General features: G+C 43.7%; 1 long non-coding RNA gene across 1 annotated transcript in view; it reads right to left on the bottom strand.

The window, feature by feature from the left end:
- Positions 1–1238: 1238 nt before the first annotated feature.
- The window catches only part of LOC309612907, a 13686-nt gene continuing 2582 nt past the window's right edge, over positions 1239–12342 (bottom strand). The window contains exons 1-2 of the long non-coding RNA XR_014235397.1: positions 5161–12342; positions 1239–2252 (exon numbers count right to left, since the gene is read on the bottom strand). The exon at positions 5161–12342 is cut by the window's right edge and continues 2582 nt beyond it. This is a non-coding gene — a long non-coding RNA (uncharacterized lncRNA). The remainder of the gene's footprint in view (positions 2253–5160) is intronic.

Genomic DNA, 12342 nt, shown 5'->3' with positions numbered 1-12342 from the left:
TCAAAGGGGACCTGTTCGGGGGTAGGGTACTCTGGTTGAGGGACCCATCTTGCCTCCATTAGACCCTGAAGCTGAAGAAGGGAAAGACACGACGTCTAGGGCCCTGGTTCCCAATTAGCTACAGAAGGAAGGTATGGTAGACATGTCTGGGGCAACATGAGGGAGAGTCCCCACTTCTCCTTGGGCACTTTCCAAGTAACTGAGTTCCTGGGTACTCACCCCTTGACTTGGCTGTTTCTAGGGATTGGGTGCTACAAAGATAGATAGGGGGTACAACAGAGAACAAAGATCCTTGTACTGTTACCAAACCGAAATTGGGTCAACTCGCCTGCCATACAACAAAGCCAATTTACTGACACCGGGTTGTGGTGAGGAAAGTATAGCATTTATTGCACACACCAAGCAAGGCGTACAGTAAGTCCCCTACTTACAAACCTTCAAGCTGCGAACTTTCAAAGAAGCAAACGTGCATTCCTGTATCCAATCATGTAAGTTAGTTCACATGTCTGGCATACACTGCCACGTGCATGCATCCTCTGCGAGTGGTTGTGCTTTTGTGTACTTTACTGTACAGTACTGTATAGAGTACAGTAGTACAGTATCTTTATTTCAAGCCCAGAATGTCCGGAAGCAAGGGTAAGAGCAGCAGTGATGTAGCTGGTACTGTTAAGATGTAGCAACGGTGATGTAGCTGGTATCTCCTATTGCTGACCATCCTTCAGCTCTACCATCTCTCACCTCCTCTCCCTCCTCCAGTCAGTAACTCTTCTTGCCTGTTCACTTGATGCCAGCCCCTGTGTGCCAGCTGTTGTACTGTACTATTGTACTTTTCAAGGTACTGTTCCGTAAGATTAAAAGTGTTTTCTTTTTTTGTGTTCGTTTTTTTTTAACATCTTTATTGGAGTATAATTACGTTACAATGGTGTGTTAGTTTCTGCTTTATAACAAAGTGAATCAGTTATACACATACATATGTTCCCATATCTCTTCCCTCTTGCATCTCCCTCCCTCCCACCCTCCCTATTCCACCCCTCTAGGTGGTCACAAAGCACAGAGCTGATCTCCCTGTGCTATGTGGCTGCTTCCCACTAGTTATCTATATTACATTTGGTAGTGTATATATGTCCATGCCACTCTCTCACTTTGTCCCAGCTTACCCATCCCCCTCCCCATGTCCTCAAGTCATTCTCTACTAAGTCTGTGTCTTTATTCCCATCTTGCCACTAGGTTCTTCATGACCTTTTTTTTTTTTTTTTTTTTTTAGATTCCATATATATGTGTTAGCATATGGTATTTGTTTTTCTCTTTCTGACTTACTTCACTCTGTAGTGAAGGTCCATCCTTCACTACAGAGTAGACTCTAGGTCCATCCACTACAAATACCTCCATTTCATTTCTTTTTAGGCTGAGTAATATTCCATTGTATATATGTGCCACATCTTCTTTATCCATTCATCTGTCGATGGACACTTACGTTGCTTCCATGTCCTGGCTATTGTAAATAGAGTTGCAATGAACATTGTGGTACATGACTCTTTTTGAATTACGGTTTTCTCAGGGTATATGCCCAGTAGTGGGATTGCTGGGTCGTATGGTAGTTCTAGTTTTAGTTTTTTAAGGAACCTCCATACTGTTCTCCATAGTGGCTGTATCAATTTACATTCCCACCAACAGTGCAAGAGGGTTCCCTTTTCTCCACACCCTCTCCAGCATTTATTGTTTCTAGATTTTTTGATGATGGCCATTCTGACCAGTGTGAGATGATATCTCATTGTAGTTTTGATTTGCATTTCTCTAATGATTAATGATGTTGAGCATTCTTTCATGTGTTTGTTGGCAATCTATATATCTTCTTTGTAGAAATGTCTATTTAGGTCTTCTGCCCATTTTTGGATTGGGTTGTTTGTTTTTTTGATATTGAGCTGTTTGTGTGTGAAAAGTATTATAAACCTATTATAGTACAGTACTATATAGCTGATTGTGTTAATTGGGTACCTAGGCTAGCTTTGCTGGACTTATGCACAAATTGGTCTTACAAACGCGCTCTCAGAACACCACTGGTTCATATGTAGGAGACTTACTGTATGGGCGGCTCAAGCTCAAAAGACCCGAAATTCTCGAAGGCTGCAGGGTACATGACTGTCTTCTGATTGGTTGGTGGTGAGGTAACAGGATGGTGTTCCAGCAATCTCAGTCATCAACCTTCCGGTTCCAACCAGTCTGGGGTCTCAGCATGTAGTTACCTCCTCCACCTGTCCGGGGGCCGGGGTGGGGGGGCGGGGGGTCGTAGTTGCTGCAGAACAACTCAAAGGCAAGTATCAGATTGTTCTGTATATCCCTTGAGAAGGAACTAGGACTCTGCTTTGTCGCTGCACTATTGTTTCTTGGCTGCTTTTCCTTTGTTTCTGCATTCCCTTCCTCCCCTAATTATGCCCTTTGGAACTTAGAGAAGGCCTAGGAGGCTGAAGCCTTTTTCCTAGAGACAAGACACGGGGGTCATGGAAAGGCTTTTATATATGGGAGGGCCCCGAGGGATCCTGCTTGGTTTCAATCCACCCTTTTCTTTGATGCTCCTCAATCTTGAGAGGAACAGGTGCAGGACAAGAAAGAGAATAAAGTTTTGGATAGAGAGGTTAACCATAAACTGGGCAGAGGAACTCCATTTTAGGGGCACTCAGTTTCAGTATCAGTCAGGGTCCCAGAAGGAAATAGATGCAAATTCAAATTAGGATAATTCTGGGAGAGTTTAATAAAGGGACTGTTTACAAAAGTTTAGGCAGCATATGGGAAAATCTCAAGGGAAGGAACAGTAGAGACAGCTGGATTCTACGACCACCCCGGTTCTGACAGGCCAAGGGGAGGGAGGTGTTAGCCAGGAGGTTTAAAACCTGGAGGCAGAGAGGGCTACATGGAGATGGCTGCCTGACAAGAAGTTGTGACCTAGGAGAGGGACACAGCCAGGGCCCGGGAGGCTCCAGGAGGGAGCCGGGGGAATAAATGTTCCACCTCTCTCATTTCTCCCTCCGTGCAATTTCCTGCTGCTGACAGGATTAGTCACACCCAACCAGAAGCCAGAGTAAAGGCAGCCCACTGGAGTAGTCACACAGATCAGCCTCTTGGGCTGGAAGAAGCTGGGGGAGTAGGCCTAGAGAGAGCCTAAAAGAGCCCTATGCATGGGGAGTCTGTCTGGGGGTACTCTCCAGGGGCTGCTAAGATCTAAATCCAGAGATCTGGTGGCCAGGACAGAAGAATGGGAACTCAAGGGATCAGATCCACATCCCAGAGCAGACAAGGCAAACACAGCAGTAGAGACAGGTGAGTAAGGACCCGCCTGGGGATCAGCCAGGCCAGAGGCAGAAAAGGCCCTATATGCGACCAGGACTCCAGGAGCCTGGGAGGCAGCCCAGTGAGAAAGGCTAGGTGGGCAGAGAACACTTGATTCAAGTATCTCTGAGACAATAGGCATCCTGAGCTGAGTAAAGGACACATTTTGACTTTTTCTCTGAGCAGCTCCAGGGCTCCTCCTTGGTTCAAGTAAAGTTGCTGACAAGCTCCATCATGCTAAGAAGTAAGGGCTGCAGTCAGAGGCAGCTTCGTGTGTATGTAATCTGTAGAGTCACACAAAGCCCCACATGTGGCTTAATGCTGCACTGTCACTGTCTTGAAATTCTTCATAATTTTTGAACAAGAACCCATGCATTTGCATTTTACACAGGGCTCCACAAATTATACAGCTGGTCCTGAGTGCAGTCTGCTAACATTTTCAAAGTACCTGGAAGAGGGCAATGCTTATCCATAGGTTTTCATGCAGAGTCAGAATACGACAGGCTGGTAGGGGAGATATTTAGGCTGGGGGTGGGGAGTATGCTTTTGGAGTCCCTTGTAGGCCAGGTAGATGCATGCCTACTGCATCCAGGGTAGCTCCACCAAGAACATGAAGACCAAAGTCAAAACAAACCCCAGGAGGCAGCCACAGAAAAGAGTGGCATCCTGATATCAGTGACTGTTGGAGAAGGTCGTGTGCCCTTGGCCCTGCAGGCTGTGGGCTGAGGGGCTGCATCACCTCCAGGTCTTCAGCCTGAGATGGTCCAGATTTTGAGAGCGCACACAGCACCAACTGCCCTGCCAAGGGTGCCAGGGTTATTTGGCAGCCCCCAGTGCCTGGGGTCCTCTTACATCCTATGACACAACTCAGGCATCTTAGGTGTCTGAAAGGGGGTAGACAGGAGCCATCCTGGGTGGCTCAAGGGCAGGAAGCCAGGAATGGTAGAGCAAGGAGCCACCAGCGAGCCAGACCCCTTCAGGTTTCCCATCCCTCATTCACTACCTGATATGCTTACACGGCCACTCCTGTGGGTAGGGGAGTACAGAGATGGGCAAGAGAAGGACAAGTGCTATGTCTCCCCAACAGCAAAATTCTATGCAGGGCACTAACAAGGCTCTCCTAGCAGTGCTATGAGGTAGGCACTAGTATTACCTCCATTGTACAAAGTTTTATGGTTCTGGCACCACAGTGGGTACCAGCAGCCAATAAAAGCCCCAGACAAAGAGATACAGGTGCTGGCTGGTGGCAGTCATAACATTGGGGAAATGAGTGGGGCTCAGATAGCATCCACTGCACCTGGCATGAAGCCTGCGGAGTCTGACTGTACGTTGTGCTTGGCAGTACATGAGGGGAAGCAGAGATGTTGCATACTGAGCCCTGTTTGTGAGACCCTAGGCCAGAATTCCTTTATAAATAAGCTCTCTCTAATAATAGCTCTATGAGAAAAGTCTTATTAATTGCCCCCATTTCACCAATGAGGAAACTGAGGCTCAGAATGATGTGTCTTGCCCAAGCCACACCCAGATGGTAAATGGCAGAGCCGAAATTCAAACCCAGGTCAGTCCGACTCCAGGGAAGATACAAAGAGAACATGAGGATGAGCAAGATGCAGGAGACAGGAGATGCTACTGGGAAGTTAAAAGGCCTTTAGTGCCATAGGGAGCTGCTGAAGAATTCTGAACCAGTGTCACAATCAGGTTTGAGGCTTCTAGAGGTTTCTCTGGCCTTGTGGGGGGAACTGAGTGGGGCTTGGGGCAAGACTGGAGGCAGGAAAGGCAGGGGGGGCTTCTGCATTAAAAGCAAAAGTGGGTTGTTTTTAATGAGCTTGTGCTTACCTCACAGTCCTGTGCTGCCCCCAAGTGGTATTTCAACAGATTTGATCCCTTCAAACAAGCTCTTGGAGCGACACTGGAGGGTTCTCATCTGGAGGGATTATTAAAACACAGAGATTCTGACTCAGTAGGTCTGGGGTGGGCCCAAGAATTTGCCTTTCTAGCAAGTTTCCAGGTGATGCTGATGGTCTGGAAACCACACTTTGAGAACCATAGGCTTAGTTGCTTTCAAGGGACTACCCTGTCAGGCTGTCCTGTGGGAAAAAGGGGATTAAAGAGGATTTTGACCATTGAGAGCTACAATCTCAGAGACACCCAAAGCAAACGGGGAATGCTTCTGAAAGTTCTGGGCTCTGAGAACTATTAGGACTCAAAGGAGCCACTTCCGGAGGGGGCAGGGGCTTTGGGGCATCTGTGAAATGGCTGCCTCATTTCCACGTCATTTAATATGTCATCTTTAGCAATAGAAAACATTTTTCATCACTGTTCTGAGCACTTTACATGTTCTAATTCAATTAATTCTCACAAGTCTGTGAAGTAAATTCTGTTATTATCCTCCTGTATGGGCTGAGTTGTGTCTCCCCAAAATTCACATTTGAAGTCCTAACCTCCAATAAGCTCATAATGTGACTGTGTTTGAAGATAGGGTCTTTAAAGAGGTAATTAAGTTAAAATGAGGTGACTTCCCTGGAGGTCCAGTGGTTAAGACTTCGCCTTCCTAGGCAGGGGGTGCGGGTTCAGTCCCTGGTTGGGGGAGCTAAGATCCCACCTGCTTCAGGGCCAAAAAACCAAAACATAAAGCAGACACAATATTGTAACAAATTCAATAAAGACTTTAAAAATGGTCCACATCAAAAAAAAAAAATTAAAAAATTAAAATGAGGTCATTAGGGCAGGCCTTAAACCAATATGACTGGTGTCCTTATAAGAAGAATAAATTTGGACAGACACATATGGAGGGAGGACCATATGAAGAGAAGGGAGGAGATGGCCATCTACAAGCCAAGAAGAGAGGCCTCAGAAGAAACCAAGCCTACTGACACCTTGAACTCAGACTTCTAGCCTTCAGAACTGTGAGAAAATCAATTTATGTTGCTTAAGCCACCCAGTTTGTGGTACTTTGTTATGGCAGCCCTTGTAAATGAGTACATCCCATTTACAAATAAGGAAACTGAGGCACACAGAGGTTAAATAACGTGCCCAGTTGCTGCCTGAACCCAAGTAGTCTGGCTCCGAGCTACATTTTTTTTTGAGCCACTAGCACTATGTTCCCCAAAATGAGTGAGTCTTGCCCTCATTCCCTCCGCAGTACTGCCTCCCTCCCCATCTCCCACCACCACAGAGTGGGAGCTTCTTCAGCTCTTCTTGGACTGTTCAAATGGTTACCTGGAACTCATCCCACCACACTTCTCCCACTTCCATCCCTTCCTCCTCACTGCAGCACATTGCTCCCCTCCACTAGTGATTTTTCTCTGGCCCAAATCAACCTGTCCCTCCTCTGCCTAAAGCCCTCAATGGCTCCCCTTCAGGATGAAGCTTTTCAAAGCCAGTTGCAGACATCATGACACATCATTCCTCAATATTTCAACATGTGTTGTCAACCCAGGGAGTCAGGATGAACCCCAGCATAGCATAGCAAGCAGGGTGTATAAGTGATGACCACAACTACAGGAGGTCTCTCTTCTCTTGTTTTGGCATGTTAACTGGCTCTGCTGCTTGTTTTTTAGCTTGTGTTTTGAGCTATGGTGTTTGTGCTGCATTTGCTGAGTCCTAATGAGCACCAGCTACAGATTTTACCAGCCTATGTTGGGAAGTTTCAATCGTTTGCATTTAGGGACAGAGGTATGAGATTGGGGTCCTCCTTAAAATGGTCCTGGGTTGTGTACCTTGGCCTGGACCTAGACATGTGTCTCATTGAATTGTATGTCTCAATTCCAGCAAAAGCCACAGCTTACACTAGGCTCAGGGGAATGACTCTTACACTGTAACTGTTGGTTGTGTGACCAATGCCCTGTGCAATAGTCAGACCCAGTGATGCTCGCTCATGTGAAAGAGGACAGTCACTATGTGGCCTGCTGAGGACCACATTCCTAAAAGCAGGTGGCTCACTAGGACCTATGAGCTTCAAGTGCTTCTCCTGCTGCTGTCAGTGCAAAAGGTGATGGAGAAGACACCATGGCACCCCAAGGCACAAACCCTCGTGAAAAGTGCCTCAAATGCTTTATCCCTGCCCTTCTTAAAGGGCTAGAGGATACCATGACCCTACTGAACAACTGTAAAAGGGGCCAAAAAAGACTCTGGCATCAACTGAGTGTGATGTCTTATCAACACAACTCTGCTCCCTGCTTAGGCTGTGGTTCCCTAGCCAATAAGGTGACAGTTGCCAGGGAGGAGGCCTCTAACCTGAAGATGCTAATTTGAGGCTCTCTAGAGGAAGAAACTTATAAACATGAGAAGAGTAGAGGAGATCTGCCCCAAAGTATAGTCACTAACCACCTCCCCCTCAAGATACCTGGCTACAGGGGGAGAAAACAAAAACCTAAGTCCAAACTGGAAATGATCTGACTGGAACTCCAAAATTTGCTAAAAGAATACATACAACTTGCCTTTTTCATTTATCATGTTGCTAAAATAGACTAGTTCATTCATTGCTAACTACTATTAAACATTCTATAGTATGATTAAATCATAGTTTGCTTACCTTTTTGTTTGCTGAGGGACAATTAGATGCTTTACATTTTTCATTGTTTCAAGTTGCAAAACGATTCATATAATGTAAAATACTTTACGTAAAAATTTCACATATATATTATTTAAATGTAGTACATTTAAGTAAATGTAAAAAGTAAATGTAAAAGTAAAACATGCATGGATATGACACAGGAATTTCAGGATAATGGTAACCCCTAGGGAGGGAAAGAGAAAGGGAGGGAGAAGAGGATGACTTTTAGTTTTTTTATTGTAAAAAGCTCTAAGGCAGGCTTCCCTGGTGGTGCAGTGGTTAAGAATCCGCCTGCCAATGCAGGGGACATGGGTTCGAGCCCTGGTCCAGGAAGATTCCACATGCCGCGGAGCAACTAAGCCCATGCGCCACAACTACGGAGCCTGTGCTCTAGAGCCCGTGAGCCACAACTACTGAGCCCGTGTGCCACAACTACTGAAGTCTGCGAGCCTAGAGCCCGTGCTCCACAGCAAGGGAAGCCACCGCAATAAGAAGCCCGCACACCGCAACGAAGAGTAGCCCCCGCTTGCCACAACTAGAGAAAGCCCGCACGCAGCAACGAAGACCCAATGCGGCCAAAAATAAATAATAAAATAAAATAAATAAATTTATTAAAAAAGAAAAGCTCTAAGGCAAATATGACAAAAGTTGACCTCTATTAATCTCAGTGGTGAGTACAAAGGTATTTGTTATATTATTTTTATACTTTTATGTATATTGAAAATGTTTCATAGTTGAAAATAGTTTTAAAGAATTTAACATGAAATAAAAATGATTAGAAAAAAAAGAATATATACAGTAAAAAGATATAAGGGCGCTAATAGGTTTTTGCAAGTCTGCAACATGGGTTCTGAATTAACTTTCACATCTGCTGAAAATCACCAACTGGCAAACTTTTATGCCTTAAGACCGGAGTTCAAATTATACTTACACCAGGGAATCACACTAAATTTAAATGAGATACCCTCTATAATCTTAGGGGGTAGTCACTAAACATAAAATGAGGAGAAACAGGTATGCCTCACCTTAACCATTGCCTTGACTAAATTTTCTACAGTCATAGCACCCACTGCCCTAAAATATTCCATAGTGGGCATGGATGCTCTCACCCAATGGCTGATACAATTAAATTAAGTTTTTGGCACTTAACAATCAGCTTGGCAAAATGGAACCCAATAGACTTCCATCTTCCCTAACCCTGGTGGCACAATGGTTAAGAATCTGCCTGCCAATGCAGGGGACATGGTTTCGAGCCATAGTCTGGGAAGATCCCACATGCCGTGGAGCAACTAAGCCCAGGTGCCACAACTACTGAGCCCACGTGCCACAACTACTGCAGCCCACATGCCTAGAGCCGGTGCTCTGCAACAAGAGAAGCCACTGCAGTTGAGTCCACGCACCGCAACGAAGAGTAGCCCCTGCTCACCGCAACTAGAGAAAGCCCGTGCGCAGAAACAAAGACCCAATGCAGCCAAAAATAAATAAATAAAAATTTTTATAACCCATTATACAAGACTTTTTTAGAGAAGGGGTGATTCTCCACACTGTTTTTCCATTTAACAGCCTGTTCATAAACCTAGAAAGAATTAATGGTCCCTCACAGTGGATTACCATAATCTTAATACTATGGTCTTGCCCAACAAGACCCCCATATCCAATATATAAATTACTGACTAAATCCAATCAGCAACTAGAAAATATTTTGCAATTAGAGATTTGGCTAATGTGTTCTGTTCAGTACCTATCTCAACAGCTTCTTCCCCTTCAGAGAGAAACAATTCACCTTTACCTGGCTCTGAGGGGGTACCTCCACAGCTCTGCCATCACACCCAATCTTTCCAGGCAAGATCTTAACCACATCCAATTTTTTTCCAGGAGCACAGGCATGATATCATACTGGTGACATCCTCCTCCTCCAAGGAAATTCATTTGACACACTCATTCAGGACATAAAAATACAAAGGAATTCACAACTAAGGGAATAGGCCATTGCCCCACACATAGTACAAGACCCATCACCTGAATTTATCTGGTCAGCCAAGGGTCACTTTGTCCCTGACACTGTTAAGAAACAGCTATTGACTCTGTTACACCTACAACATTAAAAGAAGCCCAATATCTTTTATGTCTTTTTGGATTCTGGAAGCAACATATTCATCATTTACAAATTTTTCTTAAGCCCCTGTATACTGTTATTCACAAATCAGCCCACCTTGAATGGGGAGCCTACAACAAAAAGCTCTAGAACATGTCCAAATTGCATTACAACAGGCACTCTTCTTCATACCCCTCCCCCAAAGACTCCTTCACTATAGAGGCTTTCTCATGCCTCCCAAAGTCTCTGGACCAACCACAACAGTCATGAATTGTCCATGGGTTTTTGACACATTGCCTTCCCTAGCCCCATATACCATTAGAATGGCAAGTGCTGGCTGCATACAGAACTCTTCTGGAAACAGAGGATCTCACAGATCCTGAGCCTGTGACCCTCCATACCCAGCTGCCCATTATGCCTTGGGTCATGGAAGCAGCTCCCCAAAAGCTCAGCATAAATTACTGAGGCCTTCTTGCAAAAACAGAAATGGTACCTACGGAATAGAGCTAAATCGGGGCCCTCTGGTGAGTTCTACTTGCAGGAGGCAGTGGTCGCCCCTGTCCTCAGTCCCTTGCCAAAAGCCATGATGCTGAATGAGGTCACCCCTTGGCTACCTGGGCAGCCCCTGGAATCGAGAGAATAAATAGGAAAGGTAGTCCATATATCTTACAGACACCATCCCACCATCACACAAAACAGAGATTAATGGAAAATTGCTGCTTTTCATACCTTAACCAGGATAACCCTGATAACGGACAGGATTCAAGGGTCAGCACAGTTGGCCAAACTTCAGGTAGTCATCTTAGCACTGGATACTTTGGCCAACAATTGGCCCTATCTATACACTTTTTACAGACTCTTGGACCATTGCCAGTGGTCTTGCTATTTGGTCTGACCAATGGCAGCAACAATTCCTTATCCAAGGTCACCCCCCTTTGGGGTAAGGAATTCTGAGACTTTCTTGCCTCACAGATACTCAAAATGTAAATCAAAGTCACACGTATTTCTGCGCACACTAAAACCACAAGTTTACAATGCCTCATCAAAACATTCCTTATCCCCTTAGGAATTCCAGGCATCATTGATAGTTACCAAGGTACCCATTTCTCTTCTCAGAATACACAATACTCAGCTTTAAAAACAAAAACAAAAACAAAAACAAAACCCAGCTTTATTAAGGTATTTAATTTGCATACCATATAATTCCCCACTTAAGGTGTACAAGTCAATGGCTTTTAGTATATTCACAGATTTGTGCAACCATCACCATAATCGATTTTAGAACATTTCATTCCTCCAAAAAGAATTCTGTATGCCTTAGCCATCACCCCTCTATCTCCTCATCCCTCACCCAGCCCTACACAACCACTGATCTACAGTCTGTCTCTATAGATTTGTCTAGTCTGGGTACTTCATGTAAATGAAATTATACTCTATGAGGTCTTTTGTATATGACTTCTTTTTATATAAATAGTACAATGTTTTCAAGGTTCATCCATACTGTAGCATGTATTAGTTTTCATTCCTTTTAATGGCTAAATAATATTCCATTGTATGGCTATATCACATTTTTCTTATCCTGTCATCAGTTGATGGACATTCACAACTCAATGTGAATAACTATTATGAATAATGTTGATGTGGATATTCATGTACAAGTCTTTGTATGTTCGTACATTTTCATTTCTCTTGAATATGTATTTAGGAGTAAGAATTGCTAGATCATATGATAACTCTATGTTTAATCATCTGAGGAACTGCCAGACTGTTTTCCAAAGTGGCTGCACTAATTTACACTCCCACCAGCAGTGTATAAAGATTCTAATTTCTGTACATCCTCATAAACACATGTTATTGTCTATCTTTTTTTATTACAGCCACCTGTATATGTGTGAAGTGGTATCTCATAGTTTTGATGTGCATTTCTCTGATGGCTAATGATGTTGAACATCTTTTCATGTGCTTATTGGCCATTTGTATATCGTCTTTGGTGAAATGTCTATTCAATTATTTGCCTATTTTTAAAAATTTGATTGTGGTAAAATTAAATTTAAATGGTAAAATTTATATAATATGAAATTTACCATTTTAGTCATTTTTAAAGGTACAATTCAGTGATATTAAGTATATTCATAATGTTGAACAACCATCATCACTATCTATTTCCAGAACTTTTTTATCACCCAAAAAGAAACTTTGTACCCATTAAACAATAATTCCCTGTTTACCCCTCCCCTTAGCTCCTGGAAACCTCTAATTTACTCTCTGCCTCTATGAGTTTACATATTTTATATTTTTTATACAAACTACATACAGTCATACAATTTTTTACACTTTTGAAAATAATAGTTTTTATTCAAATAGAAAA

Source organism: Balaenoptera borealis (assembly GCF_965194805.1).
Source record: "Balaenoptera borealis genome assembly, chromosome: 16".
In the NCBI taxonomy this organism is placed as follows: domain Eukaryota; kingdom Metazoa; phylum Chordata; class Mammalia; order Artiodactyla; family Balaenopteridae; genus Balaenoptera; species Balaenoptera borealis.
This window is presented reverse-complemented; position numbering and strand designations above follow the sequence as displayed.